Source organism: Uranotaenia lowii, chromosome 3, assembly GCF_029784155.1.
Source record: "Uranotaenia lowii strain MFRU-FL chromosome 3, ASM2978415v1, whole genome shotgun sequence".
Classification (NCBI taxonomy): domain Eukaryota; kingdom Metazoa; phylum Arthropoda; class Insecta; order Diptera; family Culicidae; genus Uranotaenia; species Uranotaenia lowii.
In genome coordinates, this window is record NC_073693.1 from 11,508,004 (window position 1) to 11,524,035 (window position 16,032).

Here is a 16,032-nt window from a genome sequence, read left to right on the forward strand (position 1 = left end):
AATTTTGACAATTTTGACAATTTTGACAATTTTGACAATTTTGACAATTTTGACAATTTTGACAATTTTGACAATTTTGACAATTTTGACAATTTTGACAATTTTGACAATTTTGACAATTTTGAAAATTTTAACAATTTTGACAATTTTGACAATTTGACAGTTTTGAAAATTTTAACAATTTTGACAATTTTGACAATTTTGACAATTTTGACAATTTTGAAATTTGTCAAAATAGTCAAAATTTGTCAAAAATTGTCAAAATTGTCAAAATGGTCAAAATGGTCAAAATGGTCATAACCGTCCAAACTGTCAAAATTATCAAAATTGTCAAAATTGTCAAAATTGTCAAAATTGTCAAAATTGTCAAAATTGTCAAAATTGTCAAAATTGTCAAAATTGTCAAAATTGTCAAAATTGTCAAAATTGTCAAAATTGTCAAAATTGTCAAAATTGTCAAAATTGTCAAAATTGTCAAAATTGTCAAAATTGTCAAAATTGTCAAAATTGTTAAAATTGTCAAAATTGTCAAAATTGTCAAAATTGTCAAAATTGTCAAAATTGTCAAAATTGTCAAAATTGTCAAAATTGTCAAAATTGTCAAAATTGTCAAAATTGTCAAAATTGTCAAAATTGTCAAAATTGTCAAAATTGTCAAAATTGTCAAAATTGTCAAAATTGTCAAAATTGTCAAAATTGTCAAAATTGTCAAAATTGTCAAAATTGTCAAAATTGTCAAAATTGTCAAAATTGTCAAAATTGTCAAAATTGTCAAAATTGTCAAAATTGTCAAAATTGTCAAAATTGTCAAAATTGTCAAAATTGTCAAAATTGTCAAAATTGTCAAAATTGTCAAAATTGTCAAAATTGTCAAAATTGTCAAAATTGTCAATATTGTCAAAATTGTCAAAATTGTCAAAATTGTCAAAATTGTCAAAATTGTCAAAATTGTCAAAATTGTCAAAATTGTCAAAATTGTCAAAATTGTCAAAATTGTCAAAATTGTCAAAACTTTCAAAATTGTCAAAATTGTCAAAATTGTCAAAATTGTCAAAATTGTCAAAATTGTCAAAATTGTCGAAATTGTCAAAATTGTCAAAATTGTCAAAATTGTCAAAATTGTCAAAATTGTCAAAATTGTCAAAATTGTCAAAATTGTCAAAATTGTCAAAATTGTCAAAATTGTCAAAATTGTCAAAATTGTCAAAATTGTCAAAATTGTCAAAATTGTCAAAATTGTCAAAATTGTCAAAATTGTCAAAATTGTCAAAATTGTCAAAATTGTCAAAATTGTCAAAATTGTCAAAATTGTCAAAATTGTCAAAATTGTCAAAATTGTCAAAATTGTCAAAATTGTCAAAATTGTCAAAATTGTCAAAATTGTCAAAATTGTCAAAATTGTCAAAATTGTCAAAATTGTCAAAATTGTCAAAATTGTCAAAATTGTCAAAATTGTCAAAATTGTCAAAATTGTCAAAATTGTCAAAATTGTCAAAATTGTCAAAATTGTCAAAATTGTCAAAATTGTCAAAATTGTCAAAATTGTCAAAATTGTCAAAATTGTCAAAATTGTCAAAATTGTCAAAATTGTCAAAATTGTCAAAATTGTCAAAATTGTCAAAATTGTCAAAATTGTCAAAATTGTCAAAATTGTCAAAATTGTCAAAATTGTCAAAATTGTCAAAATTTTCAAAATTGTCAAAATTGTCAAAATTGTCAAAATTGTCAAAATTGTCAAAATTGTCAAAATTGTCAAAATTGTCAAAATTGTCAAAATTGTCAAAATGGTCAAAATTGTCAAAATTTTCAAAATTTTCAAAATTTTCAAAATTGTCAAAATTGTCAAAATTGTCAAAATTGTCAAAATTGTCAAAATTGTCAAAATTGTCAAAATTGTCAAAATTGTCAAAATTGTCAAAATTGTCAAAATTGTCAAAATTGTCAAAATTGTCAAAATTGTCAAAATTGTCAAAATTGTCAAAATTGTCAAAATTGTCAAAATTGTCAAAATTGTCAAAATTTTCAAAATTGTCAAAATTGTCAAAATTGTCAAAATTGTCAAAATTGTCAAAATTGTCAAAATTGTCAAAATTGTCAAAATTGTCAAAATTGTCAAAATTGTCAAAATTGTCAAAATTGTCAAAATTGTCAAAATTGTCAAAATTGTCAAAATTGTCAATATTGTCAAAATTGTCAAAATTGTCAAAATTGTCAAAATTGTCAAAATTGTCAAAATTGTCAAAATTGTCAAAATTGTCAAAATTGTCAAAACTTTCAAAATTGTCAAAATTGTCAAAATTGTCAAAATTGTCAAAATTGTCAAAATTGTCAAAATTGTCGAAATTGTCAAAATTGTCAAAATTGTCAAAATTGTCAAAATTGTCAAAATTGTCAAAATTGTCAAAATTGTCAAAATTGTTAATATTGTTAATATTGTTAAAATTGTCAAAATTGTCAAAATTGTCAAAATTGTCAAAATTGTCAAAATTGTCAAAATTGTCGAAATTTTCAATGTTGTTTAAATTTTTAATACAGTTAAAATTTGATAAACAAAACGTTGAATTAGTTTTTTTATAACTCCCCTTTTAAAGCAGGAATTCTTAAAAAATTCGAAAGTGGTTTAACGATTACGTTTTTTTTTCAAAATTCTTGTTTGAAATGTACTCAGCAGTCAAAAATCACAGTTTTGTTTTTATTTATTTCCCACCTTGACCTCTGAAATTGATAGGTTCTGGTGTTTTTTTTTTAACTCACTCAGATCCATTGCCAGTTTTCTCAGTGATATATCGACAAACATTCTGGATTTCGTAATCCAGATGACGACTGAACGCTGGCCTCAAAACTGACGTAGCACTCAGCCGTAACGAATTGAGCGAGGTAGGAAATCCAAAAAAAAAAAAAAATCTCCTCCCTCAGAACTAGTCAAAAAGATCGGAAAATGGCAAAACCGGGGGAAAAGAAAATGTGATCTCTAAATAAAAACAACGTGGCCTGCAGCTGCGAGTAAATAAAATATAAGGAAAAAAACGCATAAACAAACCTGAACGCACATCAGTTATATGTGTCTAGAATCATCCGAAAGGTGAAAATCTGAACCAAAATAAAGTTGGAAAATTTAGGAAAAGAAAAAAATAGAACGAGTCGAGAGAATCGCGGAGAATTGCTGCCGGTGGAAAACCTAAATACACATGTGTGGCAAGTGGAAGATGAAAATATATAAAGTAGGTAGTAACACTAACCCTGACCCATTTTTTCCCCTCGATTGATTTCCGTTGAGTTGATTCAGACCACGATAGATGGTGGTTTTCTTCACGGCTTTTTCACTCACTCTTGAGGACACTTTTTTTAATCGAAGGAAAAGGAGTGGAAAGCTTGAAAAAAAAATCACTTGAATTTCCCTTCAATTCAATTTTTCTGCAAATAGACACAATAAACATTTAGACATTTTTTCATTGAAAACTACCAAGGAACTGTTTTGTTTTCCAGGACTCAGATCAGAAGGATGAAAATCCTCCTGAGAAATTGATGTGACACATAGTTGGAAGGAAATTTTCCGTCAACAAAAGCTTCCAGATTTGCCAACCATCTGCAGATTTTCCCAAAAAATCCTGAGGGAAAAATAACCGTAGAGTATCCGTAGAACCAAACATGGACTTTTCTCCCGCAAAATCTTCCTCGAATCGGAAACCGATTCAAAGTCCGATTGTTGTCAACAAGCTTCATCCCAGCCAGAAAATCGTCCGGGGAATCGGTTTCGAGTCAAAATAAGAGATGATAGAAGCAAAAAAAAAAACACATCAAGTAGAAAAACAAACACATCCGGATCTTCAGCTTGGAGCTTGGAGCTGCTTCTGTTTTCCGTTTTGGGTCCGGAATTCCTATTTTTGCTTTGCTCAATTTTTTTTCCCGTCAGATTTTTCACATCTTTTTTCGTTGTTTTCGACTATCTTCCTTTTTGCTTTTTCATCCATCAACTCTTGGGAATAAGAGCGCTCGAGATTTCGGATATCCAATCCACAATGCGATACGGTCCAGTTCCGGGATCATCTGTGATTTTTCTATGCTCCCTGGTCCGGGCTGCTTAGAAAAATATCGCAAAAGTCGGATGTTTTTCTTCGGAATTTCAAATCCAACACGCTAATACCCTTATACGCTTGGATGTTTTTTTCGGACGGTTGCTGGCCGTGAGTTGTTTTTTTTTCCTTCATGATTTCGGACTAGCCCCTAGCTAAATCCTAACTAAAATCATCACTGCATGAAATCCATGAAGGTTCCGATTGTTTGCGTTTTGTGAACTGAATTTTCGCTCTTCTAAAAACGGTACGTGACGTTTACACATAGACTGGATTACAATCGAATTGCGGGCGATGGGATCAGCGAAATTTTTTTCTTCGATAACATGTGTGCTCAAATTATGATGTAATTTTTATTTGCAGATCGTATCATAAATTGTTCACGGTATGCGGTAAGGTAAGTTGTGGCTATTGGTGGTGATTGTTTTGTTTAAATCATTTAAGTGATTATTTGCGAAAATAATCAATAAAATTAAATCAATTTTTCTTTAAATCTACTGGATGGGACACTTTTCCTCTTCAAATATTTTCCTTCATTTTCCGACATAATTTTTGGAATGAAATGTATTTCTAGTAATTAAAATCGAGAAATTTGAAAAGTTCGCTGCCTTCTTAAACACATTTGTCTAAAAGAAAATCCGTTAAAACCAATGAACTATGGAATAAAAAAAAGGTTGCAATATTTAGGAAATCTTGATCATATTTTCGATTACTTCTAATGATTTTTTGGGTTTCTCTTCGAGATGTTTGCTCTCTCTGGAGCCACTCCTGCGTAATGTTTTCTAAAATTTGCATTGAATCAAAATATATGAGCCAACAACCAGGTCGCTTTTGCTTTTTAGGGAAGCTAACCAATATTCCAGTTTATATAAAATAGAGCATAGAAGTTTAAAAATTTTGGCTGCAATTATGGATACAACAAACATTTTATAATGGCAATTAAAAGTTTGAAAGTGACATCATGATATCATGATAAAGCTTTCCTGATCCCGCAAAATATTCCCATATTTAAGAACAAAAATGAGCTACAAAAGAATACCTGATTATTTATTATGCATTTTTTTATTCGAAACAACTCCAAAATTTAGATTCTAAGGAGTCAAACTCGTTTTCTTTACATAAACTATAGAATACTTAGCTTTTCACTTTTTTTGAGAAAAAATCAAGAAAATCAAGAAAATCAAGAAAAACAAGAAAATCAAGAAAATCAAGAAAATCAAGAAAATCAAGAAAATCAAGAAAATCAAGAAAATCAAGAAAATCAAGAAAATCAAGAAAATCAAGAAAATCAAGAAAATCAAGAAAATCAAGAAAATCAAGAAAATCAAGAAAATCAAGAAAATCAAGAAAATCAAGAAAATAAAGAAAATCAAGAAAATCAAGAAAATCAAGAAAATCAAGAAAATCAAGAAAATCAAGAAAATCAAGAAAATCAAGAAAATCAAGAAAATCAAGAAAATCAAGAAAATCAAGAAAATCAAGAAAATCAAGAAAATCAAGAAAATCAAGAAAATCAAGAAAATCAAGAAAATCAAGAAAATCAAGAAAATCAAGAAAATCAAGAAAATCAAGAAAATCACGAAAATCAAGAAAATCAAGAAAATCAAGAAAATCAAGAAAATCAAGAAAATCAAGAAAATCAAGAAAATCAAGAAAATCAAGAAAATCAAGAAAATCAAGAAAATCAAGAAAATCAAGAAAATCAAGAAAATCAAGAAAATCAAGAAAATCAAGAAAATAAAGAAAATCAAGAAAATCAAGAAAATCAAGAAAATCAAGAAAATCAAGAAAATCAAGAAAATCAAGAAAATCAAGAAAATCAAGAAAATCAAGAAAATCAAGAAAATCAAGAAAATCAAGAAAATCAAGAAAATCAAGAAAATCAAGAAAATCAAGAAAATCAAGAAAATCAAGAAAATCAAGAAAATTAAGAAAATCAAGAAAATCAAGAAAATCAAGAAAATCAAGAAAATAAAGAAAATCAAGAAAATAAAGAAAATCAAGAAAATCAAGAAAATCAAGAAAATCAAGAAAATCAAGAAAATCAAGAAAATCAAGAAAATCAAGAAAATCAAGAAAATCAAGAAAATCAAGAAAATCAAGAAAATCAAGAAAATCAAGAAAATCAAGAAAATCAAGAAAATCAAGAAAATCAAGAAAATCAAGAAAATCAAGAAAATCAAGAAAATCAAGAAAATCAAGAAAATCAAGAAAATCAAGAAAATCAAGAAAATCAAGAAAATCAAGAAAATCAAGAAAATCAAGAAAATCAAGAAAATCAAGAAAATCAAGAAAATCAAGAAAATCAAGAAAATCAAGAAAATTAAGAAAATCAAGAAAACAAAGAAAATCAAGAAAATCAAGAAAATCAAGAAAATCAAGAAAATCAGGAAAATCAAGAAAATCAAGAAAATCAAGAAAATCAAGAAAATCAAGAAAATCAAGAAAATCAAGAAAATCAAGAAAATCAAGAAAATCAAGAAAATCAAGACAATCATGTTAATCAAAAAAATCAAGAAAATCAAGAAAATCAAGAAAATCAAGAAAATCAAGAAAATCAAGAAAATCAAGAAAGTCAAGAAAATCAAGAAAATCAAGAAAATCAAGAAAATCAAGAAAATCAAGAAAATCAAGAAAATCAAGAAAATCAAGAAAATCAAGAAAATCAAGAAAATCAAGAAAATCAAGAAAATCAAGAAAATCAAGAAAATCAAGAAAATCAAGAAAATCAAGAAAATCAAGAAAATCAAGAAAATCAAGAAAATCAAGAAAATCAAGAAAATCAAGAAAATCAAGAAAATCAAGAAAATCAAGAAAATCAAGCAAATCAAGAAAATCAAGAAAATCAAGAAAATCAAGAAAATCAAGAAAATCAAGAAAATCAAGAAAATCAAGAAAATCAAGAAAATCAAGAAAATCAAGAAAATCAATAAAATTAGGAAAACCAAGAAAATCAAGAAAATCAAGAAAATCAAGAAAATTAAAAAATCAAGAATATCAAAAATATCAAGAAAATCATGAAAATCAAAGAAATCGAGAAAATCAAGAAAATCAAGAGAATAAAGAACATCAAGGAAATCAAGAAAATCAAGAAAATCAAGAAAATTAAAAAAAAAATCAAGAAAATTTAAAAAAAATCAAGAAAATCAAGAAAATCAAGAAAATCAAGAAAATCAAGAAAATCAAGAAAATCACGAAAATCAAGAAAATCAAGAAAATCAAGAAAATCAAGAAAATCAAGAAAATCAAGAAAATCAAGAAAATCAAGAAAATCAAGAAAATCAAGAAAATCAAGAAAATCAAGAAAATCAAGAAAATCAAGAAAATCAAGAAAATCAAGAAAATCAAGAAAATCAAGAAAATCAAGAAAATCAAGAAAATCAAGAAAATAAAGAAAATCAAGAAAATCAAGAAAATCAAGAAAATCAAGAAAATCAAGAAAATCAAGAAAATCAAGAAAATCAAGAAAATCAAGAAAATCAAGAAAATCAAGAAAATCAAGAAAATCAAGAAAATCAAGAAAATCAAGAAAATCAAGAAAATTAAGAAAATCAAGAAAATCAAGAAAATCAAGAAAATCAAGAAAATAAAGAAAATCAAGAAAATCAAGAAAATCAAGAAAATCAAGAAAATCAAGAAAATCAAGAAAATCAAGAAAATACAGAAAATCAAGAAAATCAAGAAAATCAAGAAAATCAAGAAAATCAAGAAAATCAAGAAAATCAAGAAAATCAAGAAAATCAAGAAAATCAAGAAAATCAAGAAAATCAAGAAAATCAAGAAAATCAAGAAAATCAAGAAAATCAAGAAAATCAAGAAAATCAAGAAAATCAAGAAAATCAAGAAAATCAAGAAAATCAAGAAAATCAAGAAAATCAAGAAAATCAAGAAAATCAAGAAAATCAAGAAAATCAAGAAAATCAAGAAAATCAAGAAAATCAAGAAAATCAAGAAAATCAAGAAAATCAAGAAAATCAAGAAAATCAAGAAAATCAAGAAAATCAAGAAAATCAAGAAAATCAAGAAAATCAAGAAAATCAAGAAAATCAAGAAAATCAAGAAAATCAAGAAAATCAAGAAAATCAAGAAAATCAAGAAAATCAAGAAAATCAAGAAAATCAAGAAAATCAAGAAAATCAAGAAAATCAAGAAAATCAAGAAAATCAAGAAAATCAAGAAAATCAAGAAAATCAAGAAAATCAAGAAAATCAAGAAAATCAAGAAAATCAAGAAAATCAAGAAAATCAAGAAAATCAAGAAAATCAAGAAAATCAAGAAAATCAAGAAAATCAAGAAAATCAAGAAAATCAAGAAAATCAAAAAAATCAAGAAAATTAAGAAAATCAAGAAAACAAAGAAAATCAAGAAAATCAAGAAAATCAAGAAAATCAAGAAAATCAGGAAAATCAAGAAAATCAAGAAAATCAAGAAAATCAAGAAAATCAAGAAAATCAAGAAAATCAAGACAATCATGTTAATCAAAAAAATCAAGAAAATCAAGAAAATCAAGAAAATCAGGCAAATCAAGAAAATCAAGAAAATCAAGAAAGTCAAGAAAATCAAGAAAATCAAGAAAATCAAGAAAATCAAGAAAATCAAGAAAATCAAGAAAATCAAGAAAATCAAGAAAATCAAGAAAATCAAGAAAATCAAGAAAATCAAGAAAATCAAGAAAATCAAGAAAATCAAGAAAATCAAGAAAATCAAGAAAATCAAGAAAATCAAGAAAATCAAGAAAATCAAGAAAATCAAGAAAATCAAGAAAATCAAGAAAATCAAGAAAATCAAGAAAATCAAGAAAATCAAGAAAATCAAGAAAATCAAGAAAATCAAGAAAATCAAGAAAATCAAGAAAATCAAGAAAATCAAGAAAATCAAGAAAATCAATAAAATTAGGAAAACCAAGAAAATCAAGAAAATCAAGAAAATTAAAAAATCAAGAATATCAAAAATATCAAGAAAATCATGAAAATCAAAGAAATCGAGAAAATCAAGAAAATCAAGAGAATAAAGGACATCAAGAAAATCAAGAAAATCAAGAAAATCAAGAAAATTAAAAAAAAAATCAAGAAAATTTAAAAAAAATCAAGAAAATCAAGAAAATCAAGAAAATCAAGAAAATCAAGAAAATCAAGAAAATCACGAAAATCAAGAAAATCAAGAAAATCAAGAAAATCAAGAAAATCAAGAAAATCAAGAAAATCAAGAAAATCAAGAAAATCAAGAAAATCAAGAAAATCAAGAAAATCAAGAAAATCAAGAAAATCAAGAAAATCAAGAAAATCAAGAAAATCAAGATAATCAAGAAAATAAAGAAAATCAAGAAAATCAAGAAAATCAAGAAAATCAAGAAAATCAAGAAAATCAAGAAAATCAAGAAAATCAAGAAAATCAAGAAAATCAAGAAAATCAAGAAAATCAAGAAAATCAAGAAAATCAAGAAAATCAAGAAAATCAAGAAAATCAAGAAAATCAAGAAAATCAAGAAAATCAAGAAAATCAAGAAAATAAAGAAAATCAAGAAAATCAAGAAAATAAAGAAAATCAAGAAAATCAAGAAAATCAAGAAAATCAAGAAAATCAAGAAAATCAAGAAAATCAAGAAAATCAAGAAAATCAAGAAAATCAAGAAAATCAAGAAAATCAAGAAAATCAAGAAAATCAAGAAAATCAAGAAAATCAAGAAAATCAAGAAAATCAAGAAAATCAAGAAAATCAAGAAAATCAAGAAAATCAAGAAAATCAAGAAAATCAAGAAAATCAAGAAAATCAAGAAAATCAAGAAAATCAAGAAAATCAAGAAAATCAAGAAAATCAAGAAAATCAAGAAAATCAAGAAAATCAAGAAAATCAAGAAAATCAAGAAAATCAAGAAAATCAAGAAAATCAAGAAAATCAAGAAAATCAAGAAAATCAAGAAAATCACGAAAATCAAGAAAATCAAGAAAATCAAGAAAATCAAGAAAATCAAGAAAATCAAGAAAATCAAGAAAATCAAGAAAATCAAGAAAATCAAGAAAATCAAGAAAATCAAGAAAATCAAGAAAATCAAGAAAATCAAGAAAATCAAGAAAATCAAGAAAATCAAGAAAATCAAGAAAATCAAGAAAATCAAGAAAATCAAGAAAATCAAGAAAATCAAGAAAATCAAGAAAATCAAGAAAATCAAGAAAATCAAGAAAATCAAGAAAATCAAGAAAATCAAGAAAATCAAGAAAATCAAAAAAATCAAGAAAATCAAGAAAATCAAAAAAATCAAGAAAATCAAGAAAATCAAGAAAATCAAGAAAATCAAGAAAATCAAGAAAATCAAGAAAATCAAGAAAATCAAGAAAATCAAGAAAATCAAGAAAATCAAGAAAATCAAAAAAATCAAGAAAATCAAAAAAATCAAGAAAATTAAGAAAATCAAGAAAACAAAGAAAATCAAGAAAATCAAGAAAATCAAGAAAATCAAGAAAATCAAGAAAATCAAGAAAATCAAGAAAATCAAGAAAATCAAGAAAATCAAGACAATCATGTTAATCAAAAAAATCAAGAAAATCAAGAAAATCAAGAAAATCAGGCAAATCAAGAAAATCAAGAAAACCAAGAAAGTCAAGAAAATCAAGAAAATCAAGAAAATCAAGAAAATCAAGAAAATCAAGAAAATCAAGAAAATCAAGAAAATCAAGAAAATCAAGAAAATCAAGAAAATCAAGAAAATCAAGAAAATCAAGAAAATCAAGAAAATCAAGAAAATCAAGAAAATCAAGAAAATCAAGAAAATCAAGAAAGTCAAGAAAATCAAGAAAATCAAGAAAATCAAGAAAATCAAGAAAATCAAGAAAATCAAGAAAATCAAGAAAATCAAGAAAATCAAGAAAATCAATAAAATTAGGAAAACCAAGAAAATCAAGAAAATCAAGAAAATCAAGAAAATTAAAAAATCAAGAATATCAAAAATATCAAGAAAATCATGAAAATCAAAGAAATCGAGAAAATCAAGAAAATCAAGAGAATAAAGGACATCAAGGAAATCAAGAAAATCAAGAAAATCAAGAAAATTAAAAAAAAAAATCAAGAAAATTTAAAAAAAATCAAGAAAATCAAGAAAATCAAGAAAATCAAGAAAATCAAGAAAATCAAGAAAATCAAGAAAATCAAGAAAATCAAGAAAATCAAGAAAATCAAGAAAATCAAGAAAATCAAGAAAATCAAGAAAATCAAGAAAATCAAGAAAATCAAGAAAATCAAGAAAATCAAGAAAATCAAGAAAATCAAGAAAATCAAGAAAATCAAGAAAATCAAGAAAATCAAGAAAATCAAGAAAATCAAGAAAATCAAGAAAATCAAGAAAATCAAGAAAATCAAGAAAATCAAGAAAATCAAGAAAATCAAGAAAATCAAGAAAATCAAGAAAATCAAGAAAATCAAGAAAATCAAGAAAATCAAGAAAATCAAGAAAATCAAGAAAATCAAGAAAATCAAGAAAATCAAGAAAATCAAGAAAATCAAGAAAATCAAGAAAATCAAGAAAATCAAGAAAATCAAGAAAATCAAGAAAATCAAGAAAATCAAGAAAATCAAGAAAATCAAGAAAATCAAGAAAATCAAGAAAATCAAGAAAATCAAGAAAATCAAGAAAATCAAGAAAATCAAGAAAATCAAGAAAATCAAGAAAATCAAGAAAATCAAGAAAATCAAGAAAATCAAGAAAATCAAGAAAATCAAGAAAATCAAGAAAATCAAGAAAATAAAATAAAATACAGAAAATCAAGAAAATTAAAAAAAAATCAAGAAAATATAGAAAAACAAGAAAATCAAGAAAATCAAGCAAATCAAGAAAATCAAGAAAATCAAAAATATCAAAAATAATAAAAAAATATAAAAAAAATCAAAAAATCAAGCAAATAAAAAAATTCAGAAAATTGAGAAAACCAAATAAATCAAAAAAAATTTGAAAAACTATTAAACAAGAAAATCAAGAAAAAATTATGCAAATTTGGAATTTCTTAGTCATCAAGACAATCAAGAAAATAAAAAAATAATGAATATCATGGAAATTAAGAGCCTCAAAAGCCTTAAAATGCATATAAAAAAAATCAAGCAGACCGTTTTAGTTTGAAAGATTTATAAAACTTTGAAAATCAACAATGTTAAAAAAATTCAAAACTGTTCAATCAATTTTTAATTTTTTTAACAAGGCAGTTGATTTTTGTCAACAAATAATTTAACATTTTTCAACCCTCCAAAGCTGTTCGCAAAATATCCATTTCGGGATAAATTTTACTTTAGTTTGTTGGCGTTCCCCTGGCCGCAAATGTTAAGATTATGATTTTAGATTCGTTTGGTAGGTAATTTGTTCTTGTTTCTTAATATTTCAAAATTTAGAAGATATGTTCCCCCAAATTATTTGTAGTTGATTGCGAATGAAAAAATCTCGAAAAACAATTTTATTTAAAATCATTCATAGCTTCTGACAGCTTCGCTGTATTTAAGTGTTTCTTTAATTTAAAATTACCAAGAATAAATTTTCCCGACAATATAAAAAAAAATGTGAGAATCCGATGAAAATTTTGACCGCTATTCCGAATTTCCCGGTAAAAAAAAATAACTTGAAAGAAAATGGCATCCAATTTTAGCTTTTCTTCGCTGTTTCTAATTTTTCGAGTTTGCCCAGATATTTAAGCAAAATTTAGGAACAGTCCGGGCCGGCCCGTTTGTCCGGATTTCATTAAATAATGCCCGGAGAAATTTTTGGAGCAAGTTTTATAAAAATAATTATGGTAGGTTTTTTGGAAGCCTTAAATACGATTTAAAATCTGTCAATAGGTTTTGATGGAAGTATTTTTTTCAATTTTTTTCTTGATTTTTGTTGTGTAATTTCTTGGTTTTGACGAAATTTGCCCGGATTTTTGGTCGTCAATTTTGAAATCAAATGCCCAGATTTTGCAGGTTTTTGTATAAAATCGCTCGGATTTGTCCAGCCCGGATAAGTGCTGGAAAAATTCTGGCAACCTTACTCTAAAATTTCAGTTCTTCAGTATAATGGAATTATGATTTGGATGATCTGAATGTGCGTTTCGGGTCATATTGACTCAAACAACTTTGGAAGGTTAATCGTTTTAATTTATTTTTTCGTTTCTCCATGATTCAGAACCCCGAAATTGAGAAATTCATTGCTTCACAACCCAAAGCTCAAATTCTGGTAAAAATTCAAGCATGATTTTTACTGTCAATCATAAGCTTTAACACTTTCGTCGCTAAGCATCACCCAGATCATCAATACTTCAATGTTCTAGCTTTTCAAAGTTGGGTATATTTAAATGTGGGTGACGCTTGGCGACGAACGTGTTATAGCAAATATATCTCTTTGAAATTTGAAATTAATAACAACACCTAAGAATCGCCCTAAAAATCGATTTTCTTTCATATCTTCTATGAACTCATGTTAGGATCATTCGTTTGGTTTACAGTTTAAAAATGAAAATTTGAACTGTCTTTTGAGGTGTTATAATATAAAATTATCTTGACTTCAAATTTTCATTCGAAACTTTTCAAAACATTTGTTTTTTTATTGTAGATATCTTCAAGAACATTCTGTAAGATTTTATGTCAAAACTACTTTTTGTAACTGATTGTTCGTAGCGTAGCACAAATTTGAAAAGTTAATCTTTTCAATTTCTGATTCTTGATCTATTAATCTACAATAGTTGTTTCAATTCGAATATGATCCTGAAGTATTCACTATTTTTCGCTTCATCCATAGTGAAATGTAACTTTGCACTATAAGAAGTTTTTAGTTTCTTCAGTTTTGCGCTTCGTTAACCAATACCAATTTTTTTCACTTTTACAATTCTATTATTAAGTCTCAATTCAGTTATCAGAACATACAACAACATGAGCAATTTTTTTTAAATAATGCTCCTTAAGCTTGCAAGCACATTTCACCATTCCGTTCCTCACATTTGTTGTCACATATTTGAATTTCCAACCTCATTTCCAACATAATAAAAATTGCATGAACTGAATAAAAAGTCTTAGTTTTCTAATCTTGAATTGACAAAAAATATATTCAAAATTCAGAAAGTATTTTCAATAGCATTTTTGTTTCAATATCAATCTTTACTAAAAAATCTTTTCGACTTTTTATCGTTGAGCAGTATTTTTGTGATTCCATGAATATTGACATTACACAAAAAGCATGAAAAAATAACATTTAGCGTTCGATAATAAATATCTTGGATAATATTTTTAATGATCAGACAACTTGTCAATAATTCTCAACATAAGTTATATTTTTTTTTCATAATTTTAAGAATGTCTTAACTCCAAATATATTTTTGATAATTTTTTTTTTATCTATTCAGAATAAATTTGGTAGGAAAGTTTTTTTTCACTGTCTTACCAACAAAACAATCACCACAAGAAATTTGCAGATTGTGTTCGTCTCTTGTCGCACAAATTGTTTCCTGTTTTGACGCTTTCTCAAAAAAAAAAAAAAAAAAAAAAAAAAACAGGAGAAGTAAAATGGAGAGCATAAAAATCACCCGAAGGTGTGTTTCTCTGTGGCAAAGAATAAAAACCAACATGAAAACTTGCAATTTGCACAATGCAGTGAAAACGCGTCACTTTTTTTCCACTTGCAGCACACACACAAGTCAACGACGACAGTTTTTCGCTTTTTCGCTAGTTTTTTTCCCACGTTTCATTCCTTCCCAGTCGCTCCGTAGACCCGGTTTGTGTCATTTCGATCAAGAGGGCACACATTTAACTGGGAGAATTTTTTTCCCTGTCACTTCGTTTTGCCCCTTTGAAGGCGACACAGCCAACAGCAGCATTTAAAAACACGGCAAAACTACGGAAGGTTTCGTTTCAGTGTTGCTATAACTGGTTCCGTGTCGCTTTTAAAAAAAAAAAAAATTACAACGGATGCTTCCGAAGCCTTTTGTACCCACTACACCGGTGCAGTTGTGATTTTTTTTTCTCCCATTTGGAAACAGTAGTAAAACTGCAATGGCATTTTTCACGCCGTGTTTGTTTTTCCACCAATTTTCCGTCGCCTTTTTAGGTCATTCTCAACCTTCCCAATTGGACACGCGAAATTTGTTGTAATTAATTTTCTCGGTTCACTTTTTTGCTGCTATCTTCGTCTGTTTCTTACGGTTAAAGAAATGCACACAATAAAATTAAACGAAAAAATAAAATAAACTCGGCGCGTGTCGTTCTTCTGGCTGGATGGATACAAAAAAGTTTCATCTTTTTCCCCGTGGGAAAATAATTTTTTTCCTACCACGTTCGCGAGACGGAAAAAATCCGCGATCGAACACAAACGACACTTGACTCGGGACTAAGCCGCAGAACGGAGCAATTTTCCCGACCCTGTCACCGAACAAGTCGGTTTCGATCGTGTGCGCGATCCTTCCATGTGGGTTGGTGTCGAGCGAAAACGAACGAACGGACGAAAAACGGAAAAACTGCGCGACCAACAAAATAACACATCATGATGTCCCACGAACACGATCGGGCGTCCGAAAGTTCACACCACATTCAACAGGAGGTTACTCTCGGATGCTTACCAATACATAGGCAAATACCCACGCGTCAATGACGGTAAGCAGAGGAAAACTCGGCACGGCGAAATCGGAAAAACTTTGCGCGATGATCTTTGCGTTTTGCGTGGATGATCATCATTGGCACTAGAGGGGTAGGACTAGAATAAGTTTGATCAACCCAGAGAGCAAAAACGGTTGAGATGAGTCGATCCGTACTTCAACTGGGATCGGTGAGTTTGGCGCCAGACTGCTCTGTGCGCAAGCGGATTTGTTACGATCAGAAATGGTGCGTCGGTTAAGGGTAGTTGCGCCAAATATTGGTATTTTGCATAAATTCATTTATATGCGTGAAAGACTTGAGTAAACAGTGATATTAGATGATTTGACCAATTTTTGACGATCATGAATTCAGTTATGAAAGT

The 16,032-nt window shown here is 27.2% G+C and overlaps 1 protein-coding gene across 1 annotated transcript in view; it reads right to left on the minus strand.

The window, feature by feature from the left end:
- Positions 1-16,032, minus strand: part of LOC129751970 (uncharacterized) — a 51,548-nt gene that overhangs the window by 674 nt on the left and 34,842 nt on the right. The gene's annotated exons all lie outside the window — the stretch shown is intronic.